We start from the raw sequence: 18370 nt of genomic DNA, 5'->3' as shown, positions 1-18370 counted from the left end.
CGTGGACGGCTCTGGCGTGGACGGCTCTAGCGTGGACGGCTCTAGCGTGGACGGCTCTAGCGTGGACGGCTCTGGCGTGGACGGCTCTGGCGTGGACGGCTCTGGCGTGGACGGCTCTGGCTTGAACGGCTCTGGCTTGAACGGCTCTGGCTTGGTCGGCTTTGGCTTGGTCGGCTTTGGCTTGGTCGGCTTTGGCTTGGTCGGCGTGATACAGAGACTTGGCGTAACTTGATGCAGAGACTTGGCGTGACATGATGCAGAGACTTGGCGTGGCTCAGGGTCTTGGAGCTGCACCCGGCGAGGCTCGGGGACTTGAGACGGTGCCCGGCGAGGCTTGGGGGCGAGAGGCTGCAGCGGGCGAGGTTCAGGGGCGAGAGGCTGCAGCGGGCGAGGTTCAGGGGCGAGAGGTTCAAGAGTCACCTGGTTGACTGCGGCTGAGGATGCACTGGTTGATGACTGTTCCAAAACGTGATCCATACAGTCCATTCCCCATTCCAATACGTTTCCGGAGTTCCAGTCGATTCTGGGGTTGTGTAGACGTAGCCAAGGGTGTCCCAGAACCAAAGTGGGTGACGAAGCTTGGATTACATGGAAACGGAGATTCTCGATGTGTTGTCCAATTTGAACCTTCAGGGGTTCGGTGATGTGGGTGATACAAAAAAGTTCCTTGCCATTCAGAGCTCTGGCCTGAATGGTCCGGGGAAGGGGTTTGGTGGTGGCTCGTACTCGCTTTACGAGGCCCCAGTCCATGAGGCTCTCGTCGGAACCGGAGTCGATGAGGGCTGGCAGGTCAATGGTTATAGCATGGTGGCTTATCTGGGCTTGCGTGATTCTTTGAGTCTTAGCAGGACGGGGTGACGGGAAACTCACCGGTGGACCTCTCTTCACGGTGCAAGATCCCACCAGATGACCAAGTTCACCACAGTAGTAGCAGCGGCCTTCTTGGCGCCGCCGCTGTCGCTCCTCGATGGTTAGCTGGGTCCGACCAAGCTGCATGGGTTACTCGTCATTTGCACTGACCTCCCTTGCGGTGGATGACTGGGGAAATGCATCTCTTGAAGTCTCACTTGCCAGTGGATGCTGGAGGGGTCCCGAACCAGGTATCTTTTGGAGTCCGCTGCTCTGCTTGAGCTCCCGCCTCCGATGATCAGTGCGGATGGCAAGCGAAATCAATGAGTCCAGGTCGCTGGGTAAGTCACTTGGAAGCAAGAGTTCCTGCATGGAGGTTGTGAGCCCCTTCAAAAAGTGGTCAAAGAGAGCTGTGTCGTTCCAGCCACTCTTGGCTGCTAGAGTTCGGAATCGGATGGCGTAATCATTAACCGATTCTCTCCCTTGTCTGAGATAGCTGAGTTCTCGCGTCTTCTCTCGATCCATGTTGGTGGGATCGAAAACAAGACGAAGTGCCCTGCTAAACCCGGCTGCAGTTGAGCAAGTCGGGGAGTGTCGGGGAAATTACCTGCGGCACAGTTAGGCCAAGCAATGTAGGGTGATCACCTGCAGCCAATGAAGGCCAAGCGGGGCGTATCATCATATGAGTTGGGTGTGTGTTGTCCTCCGGCGAATCCCTGAGACTGACTCACCGAACCCCTTGGGTTCGATCCAATGCATGGTTAAGACCTGATCTTATTTTTGATGTTGCCATAAAAATAACTTTTCCCCCTTCAAATGCTATTTAACAGAGGAATGGTAAATGGCCTCTGTGCTGTTACATAAATGTCCTCGCACTTATTTTTTTCCTAACACTATCTGTGTTGCTTTACAGTAGGTGATCATAAAAGGGGAGCTGATAGTTTTGACCGCAGGCTATCTCGCGCATAGAGGGCAGTGCCACCCTGGCTCTCATTATGTCCGCTGTTCCTTTGCCATGCTTGATAATTGCCACCAGAAGGGTTCAGGAATTTCTATGCACATGGTGGTGGTTTCTTACTCCTTTCAACTTCTGCTTCTTATTGAGCAGCGAGGAATTTACATTTTTTATTCATGAGGAGGAGAAATTACCATGCCCATAAAGTTGTTCCTGCCTTGGAGAGTTTGTGTGGCTAAGAGGTGTCCAAACTTAGAATTTGAAATCAAGTGCTAAAATGACATCAAGACAGAATCAAATAAATAGATATGACACAGTATGTTTTTTATTTTACTGTACAGTTGTCTTTTTTAGCTGTGTCGCTCCATGATTTGCATAGCTCACTAATAGCATGTGGTCTCCGAGGCTTTAAGTCAGGTGTTAATGCTGGAAACCTTACAACACCTTGCCAGCTTCAACATCCATACACACATCTTCTATGGCCACCTTACTTTACCCAGTTGACTCTTTAACAACCTTTATCAAAACAAACTGCTCTGGCAAGTGCAACTATTTCTGTTGAATCTGATTAGATTTTTAATTTGACGTCATTTTACGTCATTTGGCAATGAATTTGAAAATGAATGAATGTAAGAATGAATGATTTTTTGTAATTGCATTGGTGCTGAAAGATTGTCTGTGTATGTATGTGTGAGCAAACATAGGACAAGTCAAAATTCACTTTGACTGTATGTAGATGCAGAAACCTTACGACGGTGTATTGGGGCCACGTACAAATATATATATTTTTGTAGGGGGCGAGGGCAACATGATCAGAAAAAAGTGGCAAATTTGCCACTTTATAAACTGGCAACTATGATATTGTTAATCTCTGCTAAAGCAATTAATATCTCCTTGTTTGAAAACCCGACCGAAAAGTACATTTTAAGGAGTGCTTCCTCCGTAGACATTTTTCAAACTGTGACTTGTGTAGCGTGACATATGTGTTTCCTTTCTGGCGACACAAACAGCCACGTGGCGAGAAAAAAAAAAAAAAGTGGCAAATTTGCCCCTTTTTTTTTCGTCATATTGACCTCTAGATAGATAGATAGATAGATAGATGCGGTAAATGATGAGACGATGACCTTCTTGATTGTTGTGTGAATATTGGATTATTTTACCAGTTTTTGTCATATTTTTTTTAGAATGCTAAAATAGAATTCAAAAGTAGTTTCAAATGAGAATGCTTACAACCTCCAACTAAGGAACAAGAAATATACAAGAGAATGAAGAGCTCCTTCTCAGACCAATTTTAAAAACACTGATTTTTTTACAATTGTGTGTTGTCTGGGGTGGCAACATTAGTTACATGTTGCAATAGTTGATTACGTGCAGCGGTGCAACCGCATCACATTTGTAGCCCATTTACATAGACATACGCTATTATGATATCATGCATGATAACACTGACCTGATCAGGAGCAGCGCACCACTGGCCGTGTGGCGTCCGGCCAGGTGTCACTAGTACAGGGCAATGCTGACTAACGATGCCAAAACTGTGACGTGAATAGGCTATTAATTAAATAAGAATGAAGAACTACTGAAGGCTGCTAGCAGAGGAAGACTGTGGTTACCGCTATTTGTTTAACATTCTTATAATCAGAGGTGGGCATTCTGTCTGTACTGTCTGCCACTGACGGGCACCCATTTTTCTAACGGCAGACAAATGATCAGAAAAAAAAGAAAAAGAAAAGATGAACAAAGCACTGACAAAAATCTGTTTTTGTCCATCACGAACCTGGACAAGTATATAGCGGACCACTGACGGACGCATGACAGACCGACAGAATTCAGTCCTAAAATAGTGGTGACGAAGTGATGATGGAAGCGTGGCTAAAATAAAATTAAACGTGTTTTTATGTGAATTTTTAGCATCTGTGCAAGCATGTTATTTAAGTGTTTCAATAAATGTGTACAGTGAAATTGGACATGGGTCACTTGTAAATAGACTGTAAAAAGAAATGTATATGCACTTTGTAGCGATAATTGGGTCGTCTTTTGGACGAATTAATAATCTGGACGTTACAGAGGTAAATTGTATTTACCTCAATAACCTCTGGGGCACCACGTTTGTTTTGCTTTGTATTAACAGGAGCAAACAACGACCAAAATCCTTCTTTCATCAGTCATTGATAATCTAAAGTCGCCACACTCGATATTCAGTGGTTCGTTGTACTAACAAAAGAATAATAATCCACTCGGAAACACAGATGACTTAGGCGGAATAAAGTTTATAAAACATGCATTTATTCACGATTGCTACACTACAGAATCAAAATACTGCCTATCTAACTATTCTACCGTCAGAAGAAAAGAAATAAAATAAAGCGAATGAAAATAAGGAAGGAATGCGAATGAATAAAGAAACAGGGAAAAGAGAAAATTTGACCTGCCAGATTTGTGATGTTTCAAACGTAAGTGGCACACAGTGGATACGCCGAGGTAGAAATCAAGTGCACTTACGAGCCCTGGAGTTGCGTAGCAACGAACAGAAGTGGCGGCCTTTTTGACAAGGGGGAAAAAAAGAGTCAATGTTCGTTGAAAAATGCAAGGAAAAAAAAAGGTTTATTCCACAGGTTAGCGAGGGAGCCGCGCCAGGGGCCTGACGTAGTTGCGCGGCTCGTCCCTTGATTGGTCGGCGATCCGGCGAGGTTGATCCTCGCCGAGGTTGGTTCTGCTGGGCAGCTGTCCGAGCTCAGGTGTTGCAGCTCGGTCAGTACGCGCCTGCGTACGGGGAAGGCCAGCCGTTGGAGGTGCGTTGGCACTGCGGCGGAGCGCCACCGAGTAGCAGGTGCGGTGCGCGGCTTAGGTGCACAACCTTGAGTCCGGCGGTGCGTTGCAAGTGTACCCGGGACCGAGAAGGTCGGGCGGGTGAGCACCGATAGTGGAACAAAAAAAACAAAAAAAACGAAAGAGTCTTTAGTCAGCGTTGCAGTTTGCACTTGCTTTGGCGTGGCGTGGCGCGAGGATCCGATCTCGTTAACGGATCCTGCCAGGAAAGAAAAAGCCACGTGGTTTGCAAGTTTCTTAGACAAAAGAGTTCGAGCAGCCTGGCTGGCCCACTTGCAAGTCGGGCCAGAGTTTTTGGAAGAGGCTTGTGAGAGCAGGAACAGGCAAGAGAGCAGGAGGGCAAAAAAAAGAAGAGAACGGGCAGTGGTCTGCTCGTGTTTTTATAGTCTCTGGGTGGGGCGAGCAGGTGAAGGCACACCCTTCTGTTCGCTCGCGCAGACTCTCAGAGGAAAATTATTAAAAAGATTAATAATTTGGCATTAAATTTGGTCAGTCTGGCAAATCAGTTTTCCCACACAACCCGTTTAACACACATTGTAATTAATGCATCATAAACTAACTTGTGAGGTAACTTCTACTTGTCTAATCTGACTGAACTGAGAGACATTGATTATCTTTCATTCTTTATGGAGTACACATGAAATAGGATGTTCATACACACAAAGATATAACATGAATCATTCGTAGTTCAGTTGTCTGTCAAGAATTATCATGATATAAATGTGTAAAATGCGGTTACTTATGTGAATTGTCACTAAGGATAGTTCCAAGTTTCGCCACTTGGAGGTGTTGTTGCTCCATCTAGACGTTCCAGGAAGGGCGAGGCGCCAGAGTATCCTTTTGTGATTGATAAGAAGTCATGAACATTCCTTTGATCGGTCATTTGTGTATTCCAAACCATTGGAGCCATTTGTTCGGGCTCCGAGCAGACTGCTGGAAATACACTCCTTTGGCAGACGCATAAATTCCTTTGTCACCTGGTCAGCGGCTTCAAAAGAGTTTTGTTGGTGGCAAGGACCACCTGTAGAGCTGACCAGGCTGGATCCTGTCTGGGCATTGGCATATTCATGCACTGCAGAGAATTTGCTTCAAGAGAAGCAAACTAAAAAAAAATTAGAGGGTGGAATGGACCTAGGCAATAGTTGTTACAGACCCCCCTTCGTCAAGCGGGATGAATCTTCAGGATGTCCAGGTTGGCGGGTCCAGATGATGCGTGGCCAGGGTCCAGGCCACGGTCAGACGGCCGGAGTCCCACTCACGCTCTGCTGCAACACTCAAGACATACCACTGGTGCCACTTTTCCCTAACCTCTGCCTGGTTATGTGTATGCAGGGTACGTCTGTGTGTTTTCAATGGTTCTCTATGTGTATTCAGTTAACAGTGTGTCTAACTTGGTACTGTGTCAGCTAACTGAGGGACTCGGGTCCCAAAACAGGCGCGGGCCTGGGAAAGACGCAAGACGCGAAATTCCAAACAAAAGAAAAGGAAGAAAACTTTTCCTAAGGCTATAAGGCTAGTATCATATTATGAGTAACTAAGGGAAACGAACAGCAAATTAAAGAAAAGAGAGAGAGAATGAGAAAAGAGGCTGTCGCCTTCTAAAACTCAAAAACCCGGGACTATACTCAGGCCATAACTCTCTTATAAAGACGGGGAGGTTGTCTCAGGCACCTGCGTGTCGGTGCAAATCTCCACCCCTGGGGGTGTTCGTCAAAAAAAAAAAAGTCTTAGGTCGGTTAGCGCGACACTATCGTTGCTAGGTACTTAGCTATCGCGTCTTCCTATGGCGTAATTAAACACCCAAAAAGTCGTGCGTTATCCAAGAATAACTGAAGGGAAAAGGGAAAGAAAGGGAGGAGGGGAGAAAAGGGAGCAAAAGGAAGGGAAAAAAAAAAAATCAGAGTATCCTTGGCAGTTGCGCTAGACTAAGGGAAGGAAGGCAAAGGGGCTTAGTTAGATTAGCTAGACTCACTAACGCTTTAAAAAGAGTACTCTGACCTGCTTTTGAAGGCCTTAAGTACGGGGGAGCTTTTCATGGCTAGCAAAAACTGATTTCACGCAGCATACCATTCATAAGTATCATAACACCTTGAGTGTACATAATCTTTTGAATTTGAGTTGCAAATCATTTTGTAGTTGTCTAGTCTAGTTCTGCATAATGCTATCGGTGTTACCGCTAGGACCGTATCCTTAAGTGTTGCACCAAGCGTCTGCAAATAAGTAGCAAAACACAGTATGCTAACCTCTCGCAATCAACAAAGACAAGCGGATTAGCGTCGCTCGGTATGGTATCACTGAGGGGTTCGGTAGGTGCAGCGGGGTGTTGACCCCCCTTTTGCACGTGTGATACTTTCAAACATCGTAGTCAGCGAGGTCGGTCGGCGGAATTTGGCACGTCTGTCGAAGGTGGCGGTTGGGTCGCTGACTCGGAGTCGGCTGGTGACCCCCCTTTGTCAGTTCCGCACGTATGCTGGTCCTGAGATTCGCTCGATCGCGTTCTCAGACGTTCAAACCCGCAGTGACTTTTGATCTGGTTTCGGTGGACCCATCTCAGTTGGTCCCCCTGACGTCCTTTATTCATCCTAATTTGATAGGCGACGGGTGACAGTTTGTCGACGATTTCATGTGGTCCTGACCACCGGGGAAGAAATTTTCGGGCGATGCCCCTCTGGGCACGCGGAGTATTAGCATTTGGTTGCGCGAACAAGTAATACCATACTCGATCACCTATTTCAAACTCGGTTTGTGAGACTTTCCTATCGTAGTAGGTTTTCTGACCTTCTGCACTTTGCTTAAGCCGTTGTTGGGCAAATGCAAACGTGGCTCGGAGGTGGGCTTGCAAGTCCTCCACGTACTGGGAGGCCGTGTGTGCCGTGGCTAGGTTTGTTTCGCCTGGCTGGTACATCAGGTGCAGGGGGAGCGTCATTCGCCGTCCGGTCATCATTTCAAAAGGGGCCACCCCTGTGGATTCGTGAGGGGTGGCTCGAATTGCCATGAGGATCAGTGGGAGTCGGGTGTCCCAGTCCCGATGGTTGGAAACAACAAACTTTTTCAGCAAATTTACCACGGTGCGATTAGTCCGCTCCACCCGTCCTGATGACTGCGGGTGATGGCTAATATGCAACTGGGCCTTGATTCCGAGCATTTGCCAAAGTTGTTGCATCACCTCGGCTGTGAAGTGGGTTCCCCTGTCTGAGTTAACCCGTGAGGGCAACCCAAAACGGGAGAACACGTGGTTCATCAGCAGGCATGCAGTGGTGTGTGCGGTGTCGTTTGGAGCAGGCAGGCATTCTACCCACTTGGTGAACGCGCAAACTACTGTAAGAAAGTATTTGTTCCCTCTCAGAGATCTGACCAGTGGTCCCACCCAATCAATTTGGAGATCAGACCATGGGAAGTTGACTCCTTTCTGTTGGAGTGGTGCTCGGTGACTCGGGTTTGCTGGCTGAAACTGGCAGCAAACCAGGCATCCTTTGATGTAGGTTGCTACATCATTATGCATGCGCGGCCAGTATGCCACCTGTTGTAGTGCGGTGACAGTGGCCTTGAATCCGCGGTGGCCTGCATAAGGCGCGTCGTGGGCGTATGTTAGCAAGACCCCCCTTTGGCTCCGTGGAACCACCAACCGCAGGGCAGGCGGAGACGCGGAGTCATAAACCAGAAGGCCTTTAACGAGACGCAGCCTTTGCAGCACGGAGAGCAAGTCTTTGAGGTCGCTGTCGTCACTCAACGCGTCAGGCGACACGGGGTTGGCGACAGGATCAGAAAGGTGCTGAATTATTTTGAAAAGCGCGGGGTCGCCGGCCTGTTGGGCGACCAAGTCGGAGGTTCGGACGGGCGGTACGCACGCCACGGGCCCCGTAGGGGTCCGTGTGGGGGCGTCGCGAGACTCAGCGGCGGCCGCAGCGCGGCGGCGCGTGAGAACGTGGACCTCCAGGGTGGGCTGGGTGGGCAGCCAAGCTGTATCAAATGTCCAAGGAGTCCCGTTGAGGGCCCCTTGTTTGGCTAACGTGTCCGTTAGGTCGTTAAAATGTTTGTCAGGTCCTGGGACTTTTGAGTGTCCCCGGACCTTTTTCCAATAGACATGCATATCATTGGAGGAAACCAAATGGTCGCATGTCAAAATGAGGTCGCGGTGTTTAACGGGTTTCTTCGCTGACGTAAGGAAACCATTTCGACGCCACACCGGTAGATGACAGGTGAAGGCGAGGCGGGCATAGTTTGAGTCAGTGCAGATAACCAGCACCGTGACACCGTGTTCAACTGCTAATTTGAGTGTAATCAGGATGCCAGCGATTTCCGCATATTGAGAAGAGTGGGGGCCCAATTGGAATAGCAGTGGTTTGCACGGTGTGTCGTCGACCCAAGCGATGCCCACCCCAGCCTGCAGCTGGGTTTGGTGGTGGTAAGAGCAGCCATCCACGTAAGCTGTAGGCATGTCTTTGCAGACATGTTCCTCAAAATAGCGGTGACGCGTGAATTCCGGCATCGGTGCCACGGCGACGTCTGTCGGCGGGGTCGGGGAAGTTGACACACAGTTCTGGCAAATCGCTAGATCGGTACCCAGCGGTAACTTTGCGTTTTTCGCGTACCGGATTCGAACATCGTAACTTTGTAACGCCATAAGCCAGCCGGCAATGCGCGCGTTCGTTACGACACCGTCTCGAATGCGTTGGTTGTTAAGAAAAGTAACCGGATGATGGTTAGTATCAATCGTTACTTTTTGACATCCAATGTAGTTTGAGAAATGTTTGATTGCCCATACTGTGGAAAGCAGGGCTTTTTCGCAGTCGGAGTATTTCAACTCAGGGCCGTTCAACGTTTTACTGGCGTACGCCACGACGCGTTTATCCTGGTCGTACATTTGGTATAGACCCGCACTCAAACAATGGTCGGAGAATCCTGCTTCCAAGAAAAATTCCTTGTTGCTATCGGGGTACGCGAGACAGGGAGCGGAGCCCAGCTTTTGTTTTAGCATATTCATCGCGTTGTTTTGTTCGTCACCCCAATCGAAGGGCGTGTCTTTCTTCAGCAGGTTAGTAAGAGGGCGTGCTATGTCAGCAAAGTGTTCAATGAACTGGCGCGAATAGTTGCACACGCCAAGGAAGCTGCGCAATTTTGACACATCGGTGGGGGTTTTGATGTCAAGAAGGCCTTGAATACGGCTGGATTGTGGTTCAATCCCGTTCGGCCCAACCAAGATCCCCACGTAGTTGACCTTCGTGCGACACCACTGACCTTTCAGGAGGGACAGTTTGGCACCTGCAGAAGACAGCTGTCCAAGAACGTGGTCGATTTCCATCAAATGGTTATCCAAAGAGGAGCTCCTCATCATAATGTCATCGACATAAATGAGGTTGCCCCTGGCGGCGGCATTAGGGCACGCCTTGTTGAGGAAGATGTTAAATTCGGCTGGCGAGTTGGCGTAGCCGAATGGACACCGGTTGAAAGTATACTGTTTGTTGCCAAAGGTGAATGCCAACTTGTATTGATCCCTGGGATCTACGGGGATCGTCCAGAACCCCGAAGCCACATCGATGGTGGTGAAGAATTTGGCATCTCGAACCTTGGGAAGTTCCTGTTCAAGTTGTGTCATGGGCCATCGCGAAAGAGGAACCTGTTGGTTCAGTTTGCGATAGTCAATGGTTGGTCTCCATGTACCGTTTGGCTTCAAGACTGGCCACAATGGAGCCGAATAGGTGCTGTTACAGGGGCGAATGATGCCCTTTTCCAGCATGGCGTCGATAGTCTTCTGTACTGGTTCGTAAGAAGCTATCGGAATCTTGTACTGGCGCATGAAAGTTGGAGGAGCGCCGGGCTGAGTCGGGATGCGGACTACATGTAGTGCCGTCAACCCGCAATCCAAGGAGTCCTTGGCGAAAGACGGTGTGTATTTCATTAACACGGTGCGCAAACGTTCGCGGTCCTGTTCGGACCGGAGCGCGTCGGCGCGGTGCAGAACTTCTTGGAGGTGCTCCTCGAACTCTGGGTACGGTTGAAGGTCCCCATTTGGAGTCGTGGTTGGTTGAGGTTTCTCTGGGTTTCCAGAGGGAATGCTCGAGGGCGTTGGAGGCAACGCGCTCAAGGCATAAATCACCAGTTGTTGGTCTGTCCCCAGGTCCACCCGGACGATGTCTTCATCGTTGGTGGGACCGGCAGGGTTGACCGTAACAAGCTGAGATGGCCTGGTGAGTCTTCGGCCACCGGTGTCTTCAGTCAAGAACAAGTCCGATGGGATGTGTCCAACCACAGGCACCGTTAGAGTGAAGTCGTGGAAGTCGGAACGGATGAGCAGGCCCAGACGGGTCGCTTTTGGTATGCGAACGTCGTACGAAAGGGGGTTGTGAACCAAGATCAGAGTGGTGAGAGAGGCGTCCACGATGGGCGTGGCCTCCAAGAGTAACGACAGGTTCATGAATTCCGATGAAGGTTGAAAGAAAGCGGAGCGAGCATTCAAGACCTGGTTAGCTCGTGCCACCAAGCGAACCGGAATGTTGATCGTGGTCGCCGGAGCGATCACTTCATCCTCGTTTAAGACTTCGCAAGCATCTGGGATGGTCTGTCCGGACTTCATGTTTGGAAGACTGGGAACACAAGCTAGAGGTTCCGAGTTGGTGAGGGACCAAAGCACGTTGTTGATGGTGTCCACATGGACGGCAAGACGAACAAGCAAATCTGCACCCACAAAAAGGGTGTGAGGCGCGTCCGGGACAACCAAGAAGTAGTGGGTCAGTGAGTGCTGCTTCCACTGAAGGTTTAAGGCGCACACGCCCACTGCAGTTATTGTAAGAGGAGGTTCCGTGTTCAACGGAAACCGGCAAGACTTGGAGACGAAAAGAATGTTCGGGTCGAGATCTCGCAAGTTGTCAGCGAATGCTGCAGAAATGGCTGATTTGTCAGCCCACAAGGCGAGGACGGCGTCAAGAACAGGTGCACCTTGCACGTGGACACCTCCGATGATGCGTGGGGCGTACCCTGCATCAGGTGGGGGTGGGTCAAGGTCACAAAGAAAGGTGTCGTGGCTTCTCAGCCGGTCCTTTGTCGGGGACGCGAGGGGTCCTGCCTTGGACTGTGTCGTGTCCCAGCTCCCTGTGGGGGCATCTGCTTCCCCGTGGGGTGGCTGCGCCCGAGTCACAGTGCAGAGCTGAGCCTGGTCAGGGCCCGAAGGAAATGTCGGCAGGGCCTGCCGCACCTGGGCCCAAATCTGGAGTCTCTGGTAGTCTATGATGGGTTGGAAGCGGAACAACAGGTCTTGGCCAATAAGAAGGGGGACTGACTCAATGGGTCCCACATAGACTGGATGGATGAATTCCATGGGGCCAATGGACCAGTGTACCATCGCGATAGATTCCAGCTTTGTGTTAGTAGGTGAGAAAGCGCTAACGGTGAGTGGGCACCGCCGTAGGCGGAGCGGTCGACTGTTAGCTTGTGACGCGGCGCGGAGTTGTTCGAACACCGTGTTGGACATCACCGTGATGTCCGCGGCGGGATCTACAAGGGCTTCGTAGGTTAGAGCTCGCTCCAGGGTGACGCTCAGATAGAATTTACGAGCCATCCCCCTGGTGGTGAGGTCACCTAAAAGCTGTTGGAACGGTCTCACGTCATCGGTTGATCGCGATACTTGCGGGTCTACTGTATTTGGATCAGCCTGCAGTACCAATATTGTTGAGTCAGAAGGCAGTTTAGTAGGTGTCTGAGTGTCGGCTACTGGAGGCCCCTCTGGTGACCTCTGCTGGTGGGTCACTTCAGTGGGCATCCGGCCGTCGGTTAGTCATAAAGGCGGGTCTTTTGACGAGTCTTTTGACAATTTCAGGAGTGCCTTCAATATGCCGCTGGCAACTGCGTGGTGGTCAGTCTCGGAGTCGGCTTGGCGGTTCCGGGACTCGCGGCAGGAATCGGTTGCTGGCGCGCGTTCGACTTTATCACGTTTTGGATGATAGCGCGAATCGGGCTTTCCTTTAGCAACTTTGGAGCGCCGGCGGTCGTCAGCTTGCTTTTCTCCGTCCGCTTTCTCGTCACGCGAGTAGTCGGTTTTGGAGCGCGGTTTCCGGTTTCGCGGGGCGCGGGACTGTTTTGACTTTTTGGATTTAGTCTGGTCTTCCCTCGGAGCAAAGGAGCAAGCTCCCTCCAGCTCTGAAGGAGGACCCACGTCCACTTTATAAATTCCTGCGTCGCCTGCCTTGGGGGCGGATAATTTTAGCTTTGCATAGCCCCTAGCTGCTAAGTCACGTAGCTGCGAGCTATTCAGTGTCTCAGGACACAAAGCCAGTCCCAAATAGTGGTTAAGGTTTTGTTGGAGGTTTCGGACAAACAATGTTTTAAAACCAGGATCTTCCTCCATGTTGGGCTCGTTACGAGTCCCAAAGTAGGCATCGCGAAGACGACTATAGAAAGCCTGAGGAGACTCCTGCTTTCCCTGTTTGACGAACATGGCAACTTCCATGCCCGACAACCCAGGAGAACCGTCAAACTCGCGTGAGATGGCTTGGTGCAGTGCCAAGGGGTCAGACAACACATCAGCGGGCTGCCGTTCCAGCAGTCTGTTGACTGCTCGGCTGGACGTCATTTTGATCAAGTACAACTTATCTTCCACGGTTGCCATTGGGAACCGCTGGAGATGATAGTTGATGTCTTTCAAGTACTCTGTTGTGTTGTGGGACCCCCCTGGTTTCGGTTCGAATTTGGTTATATTTCGAGCCAGCTTGTCCAAATCTTTCCAGGCCACGCCCATTTGTCCCTCCAACGGGGGAGTCGACATGGGTCCACGTTGGAAACTGTCATCACCTGATGGCCCGAAAGCGTGTGGGGAGGCGGCCATCGGCGGTGCCAGGCCTAAAGCGGCGGTGGTCACCGGCGGCGTCCTCCAGGCGGTTCCGGACTCAGGTGACAGTTTGAGCTGTGGTGCTGTGGCTCTGGGATCAGGAGGTCTGTGCGGGGGTGGAGCTCCCGGCCGGGAGGCTCCTCGGGAGACCTCATGCAACTGCTGCGCGTGTTGTAACTCATGTTTAATATGAGCTAACTCTGTCTCATATTCCTGCTGGCATTGTCGGAGGCGGGTACCCTCGGCTTCAGTCAATGCTAATTTGGTTCGCAGGTCATATGAGCGGTCCACTTCGGCATTACGTTCCTCCCTAAAGGTCTGTACCTGAACTTGGAGGCGCTTCACTTCATCGGTTGACTGAGCTAGCGACGAACTAACCCGAAAGTAATTAGCTTCTGCTAGCCGAAGTTGGTCTTTTGACGGTCGTTCAGTCAAGTCAGTCACCTCTGCTTTTAGTTTGTGAATTTCATTTGCCGCGGATCTCAGCAGTTTTTCTTGCTCTCGATTTGTCTCTTCGACGGTCGCGAGAGCTTGGGTTAACTCACCAATCTTTTGATGGGAGTCGGGAGTGAAAGCAGACTCATCTGCATCACTGCCCAGATTTTCGGCTAGCGCCGCATCTGCGCGGGCTTCTGCCTCATCCAGCTGCGCTTTAACGTCATCCAGCTGGGTCTCCATGACCTTCACTCGGTCGTGGGCGGCTTCAAGCTGTGCCGTGGCATCACGGCTCTGCTGTTGTGCTATGTCAAGTTGGTGTTTCACTTGACAGTCCTCGGCATCGCTCAGCTTCAAGTGTGCGGCAAGGTTCAAAGTCAGACATCCGAGCATTCGAATGAGTGACTTGTCCTTTGGGGCTTTGGTCTCAGCGTCACTCATGAGCTGCGCGAGGTTATCATTTAGCGTATTGACATCCGCATCCCTAATAGACTCAGCGTATCCAGGTAAGAAGTCCTTGGTCAGCTTCTGCACCAGTTGAGCCAAGGTATCTAGGTTCTCACAGGGGCTGGGAGTCTCTCGGAGTGATGCCATATTGTCAATAGCTTTTTAAACGATCACACTTGTACTAGCGTTTAATAGTTAGTTAATCAGCGTACGCAGTTAGCTAACTACCGCTATCAAGTATTATCGTCAACAATACACACTGGGTTCAAATTATCAAAAGGGGAATTGCCACAAAAGCAAAAGATTTGTAGTGGGCTATGCAACCCACAGCTTACACTATAGTTGGGAGAAATCAATTCCAGTTATCAAAACAAACAAAAACAAACGGCAACAAAAAATAAAATAATAAATAAAGCAAAATAAAATAAAATAAAATAAAATAATAATAATACTAACTTCAACTTGACTCACTCAGCAAAGAATAGCTTAAACGAGGGACAGGGTAACTCTAAAATGTTACAGCGGTCAATCCCAAAAGCTAAATCAAAAAAAAAAAAATTCAAACAAAAAAAAAATTTTTTTTTTTTTTGGAAGTCGAGTTAAAAGTTGAAATTAAAATTAAATTAAATAAACAATAAAACAGAAAAAGGGGGAAATAAACTTAAAAGGGGTTAATAGTCTTAGTCAAATGACTGGTTACAGTGTCAGTACAGTTTCATGCAAATGTCCTGTGGACGGGGTTTTTGGGACACAAAAACTGCAGAACTATACAGAAATATTAGAGCTGCCTCTCTAATAATAGCTCATTCGAACTCACACCTTCTTATTAACTAGACACAACCGAAAAACAAAAACAAAAGAACAAACAAAAACAACAAAGTTAAAAATAATGGATAAAAATGAGAAGAAAACAAATAAAAGGGAAGAAAATAATAATAATAGTACTAGGTCTACCAAACCAACTAAACAAACACAAAACCTGAAATTAAGTGGAATGTTAAGTCAAGAATATAGCTAGTTAGCCTAGTATGAAACTGGATAAAAGGGAATACGAAAAAAAAAAAGAGGAAAAAAAAAAGAAAAACACAATAGTGTCAATAGTTCCTTTGTATTAATTTGACCCAGCAGTATGTTTTGTTGATGCACCCGTAATTACTCTCACGCTAGGCAGCGTAAAAGGCTAGAATGCGGTCAGCTATTACTATAATCCTTAAACGCAAACAGTCAATTAAGCCTACAACTGCGTTTAATCGGACGTGGATAAATTTTTTATTATCCTTGTGTACTAACGGTGACGACACTCACTAAGTACAACGCTCGACACGGAAAACAATTCAAAAAGCAATGTGAAGTGACATTGAATCAGAATTATCGCGGAGCAAGGACCACCGGCGTTAAAGCAGCAGTGGGGGGGTCAGTTGTCTATTGACAGCTCAAACGCTGTCTGACAGCTGACAACCTGCGAGACCCGCTCCCTTTCGGGGCGTCTACAGGCGTGGCTCAAACTCGCCAATGAGAAGGGAGGGGGAGGTACTCAACCACGCCTCCACGAGCCACACAGCTCTTCACAAGGACTATGGCGCCACCTTGTGGAAATGCGTACACGGTACAGGTAAGCAGCTAACGTCTTAGCGCTCTGTTAATCCGCTCGCCACGAGCTGAAACTTTGAGTCGGCGGCTACAAAAGCTCAGTCACGACTCAAACTTCTCCCACAAGCTAGGTGTAGGAGGAACACGGGGAAAGTGACTCGGACGTCGTTTACGTTGCTCGCGGTTAGCTACTCCGAAGCACGTAACTCGAGTCGGGTCAACGCGACGCACGTAGGCTGTCACGTGACTTCCCACAATTTCCGGAAACACAACAACACAAAGACAAACAACTTCAAATTCAGCCAGCTGAAATTTAAAAGTTGCACAACTCGAGTTCTATCACGTACGTTTTCAAATACAAGCCACTATTTTTTCAAACGGTGACCGGCTCTTACTTTTATTCCAACAATCAATCCCGTTACTCTCGTTTACTTATAGCACGTCACTCCGTGGTAACACACGCAAGATGGCGGCTAACCAGACGCTCGATTCAAAGCTGAAGGGGAAAGTCAGTGCAGTTCTATGTAAGAAGAAATGTTTACCTTTTTGACAAATGATTAGGTACACTACGTGAAATGCGTTTTACTTTTCACGTCCAAAGTCTTGTGTTTTCGAGTGGATCTTCTTATGTTTTGTAGCCTCACACGGCCGGCACCATTATGTAGCGATAATTGGGTCGTCTTTTGGACGAATTAATAATCTGGACGTTACAGAGGTAAATTGTATTTACCTCAATAACCTCTGGGGCACCACGTTTGTTTTGCTTTGTATTAACAGGAGCAAACAACGACCAAAATCCTTCTTTCATCAGTCATTGATAATCTAAAGTCGCCACACTCGATATTCAGTGGTTCGTTGTACTAACAAAAGAATAATAATCCACTCGGAAACACAGATGACTTAGGCGGAATAAAGTTTATAAAACATGCATTTATTCACGATTGCTACACTACAGAATCAAAATACTGCCTATCTAACTATTCTACCGTCAGAAGAAAAGAAATAAAATAAAGCGAATGAAAATAAGGAAGGAATGCGAATGAATAAAGAAACAGGGAAAAGAGAAAATTTGACCTGCCAGATTTGTGATGTTTCAAACGTAAGTGGCACACAGTGGATACGCCGAGGTAGAAATCAAGCGCACTTACGAGCCCTGGAGTTGCGTAGCAACGAACAGAAGTGGCGGCCTTTTTGACAAGGGGGAAAAAAAGAGTCAATGTTCGTTGAAAAATGCAAGGAAAAAAAAAGGTTTATTCCACAGGTTAGCGAGGGAGCCGCGCCAGGGGCCTGACGTAGTTGCGCGGCTCGTCCCTTGATTGGTCGGCGATCCGGCGAGGTTGATCCTCGCCGAGGTTGGTTCTGCTGGGCAGCTGTCCGAGCTCAGGTGTTGCAGCTCGGTCAGTACGCGCCTGCGTACGGGGAAGGCCAGCCGTTGGAGGTGCGTTGGCACTGCGGCGGAGCGCCACCGAGTAGCAGGTGCGGTGCGCGGCTTAGGTGCACAACCTTGAGTCCGGCGGTGCGTTGCAAGTGTACCCGGGACCGAGAAGGTCGGGCGGGTGAGCACCGATAGTGGAACAAAAAAACAAAAAAAACGAAAGAGTCTTTAGTCAGCGTTGCAGTTTGCACTTGCTTTGGCGTGGCGTGGCGCGAGGATCCGATCTCGTTAACGGATCCTGCCAGGAAAGAAAAAGCCACGTGGTTTGCAAGTTTCTTAGACAAAAGAGTTCGAGCAGCCTGGCTGGCCCACTTGCAAGTCGGGCCAGAGTTTTTGGAAGAGGCTTGTGAGAGCAGGAACAGGCAAGAGAGCAGGAGGGCAAAAAAAAGAAGAGAACGGGCAGTGGTCTGCTCGTGTTTTTATAGTCTCTGGGTGGGGCGAGCAGGTGAAGGCACACCCTTCTGTTCGCTCGCGCAGACTCTCAGAGGAAAATTATTAAAAAGATTAATAATTTGGCATTAAATTTGGTCAGTCTGGCAAATCAGTTTTCCCACACAACCCGTTTAACACACATTGTAATTAATGCATCATAAACTAACTTGTGAGGTAACTTCTACTTGTCTAATCTGACTGAACTGAGAGACATTGATTATCTTTCATTCTTTATGGAGTACACATGAAATAGGATGTTCATACACACAAAGATATAACATGAATCATTCGTAGTTCAGTTGTCTGTCAAGAATTATCATGATATAAATGTGTAAAATGCGGTTACTTATGTGAATTGTCACTAAGGATAGTTCCAAGTTTCGCCACTTGGAGGTGTTGTTGCTCCATCTAGACGTTCCAGGAAGGGCGAGGCGCCAGAGTATCCTTTTGTGATTGATAAGAAGTCATGAACATTCCTTTGATCGGTCATTTGTGTATTCCAAACCATTGGAGCCATTTGTTCGGGCTCCGAGCAGACTGCTGGAAATACACTCCTTTGGCAGACGCATAAATTCCT

General features: G+C 48.6%; 1 long non-coding RNA gene across 1 annotated transcript; it reads left to right on the top strand.

Annotated features, from left to right (window-relative positions):
- The first annotated feature begins 240 nt into the window (after positions 1-240).
- On the top strand, positions 241-1400 carry LOC144023067 (uncharacterized). Its single transcript, XR_013284487.1, has 3 exons — positions 241-362; positions 393-662; positions 1152-1400. It is a non-coding gene; the product is annotated as an uncharacterized LOC144023067 (long non-coding RNA).
- The last annotated feature ends 16970 nt before the right edge of the window (positions 1401-18370 follow it).

This window comes from Festucalex cinctus, chromosome 7 (genome assembly GCF_051991245.1).
Source record: "Festucalex cinctus isolate MCC-2025b chromosome 7, RoL_Fcin_1.0, whole genome shotgun sequence".
Taxonomy (NCBI): Eukaryota; Metazoa; Chordata; class Actinopteri; order Syngnathiformes; family Syngnathidae; genus Festucalex; species Festucalex cinctus.
The sequence above is the reverse complement of the archived record's forward strand: the minus strand, read 5'-3'. Positions and strand labels throughout refer to the sequence as shown.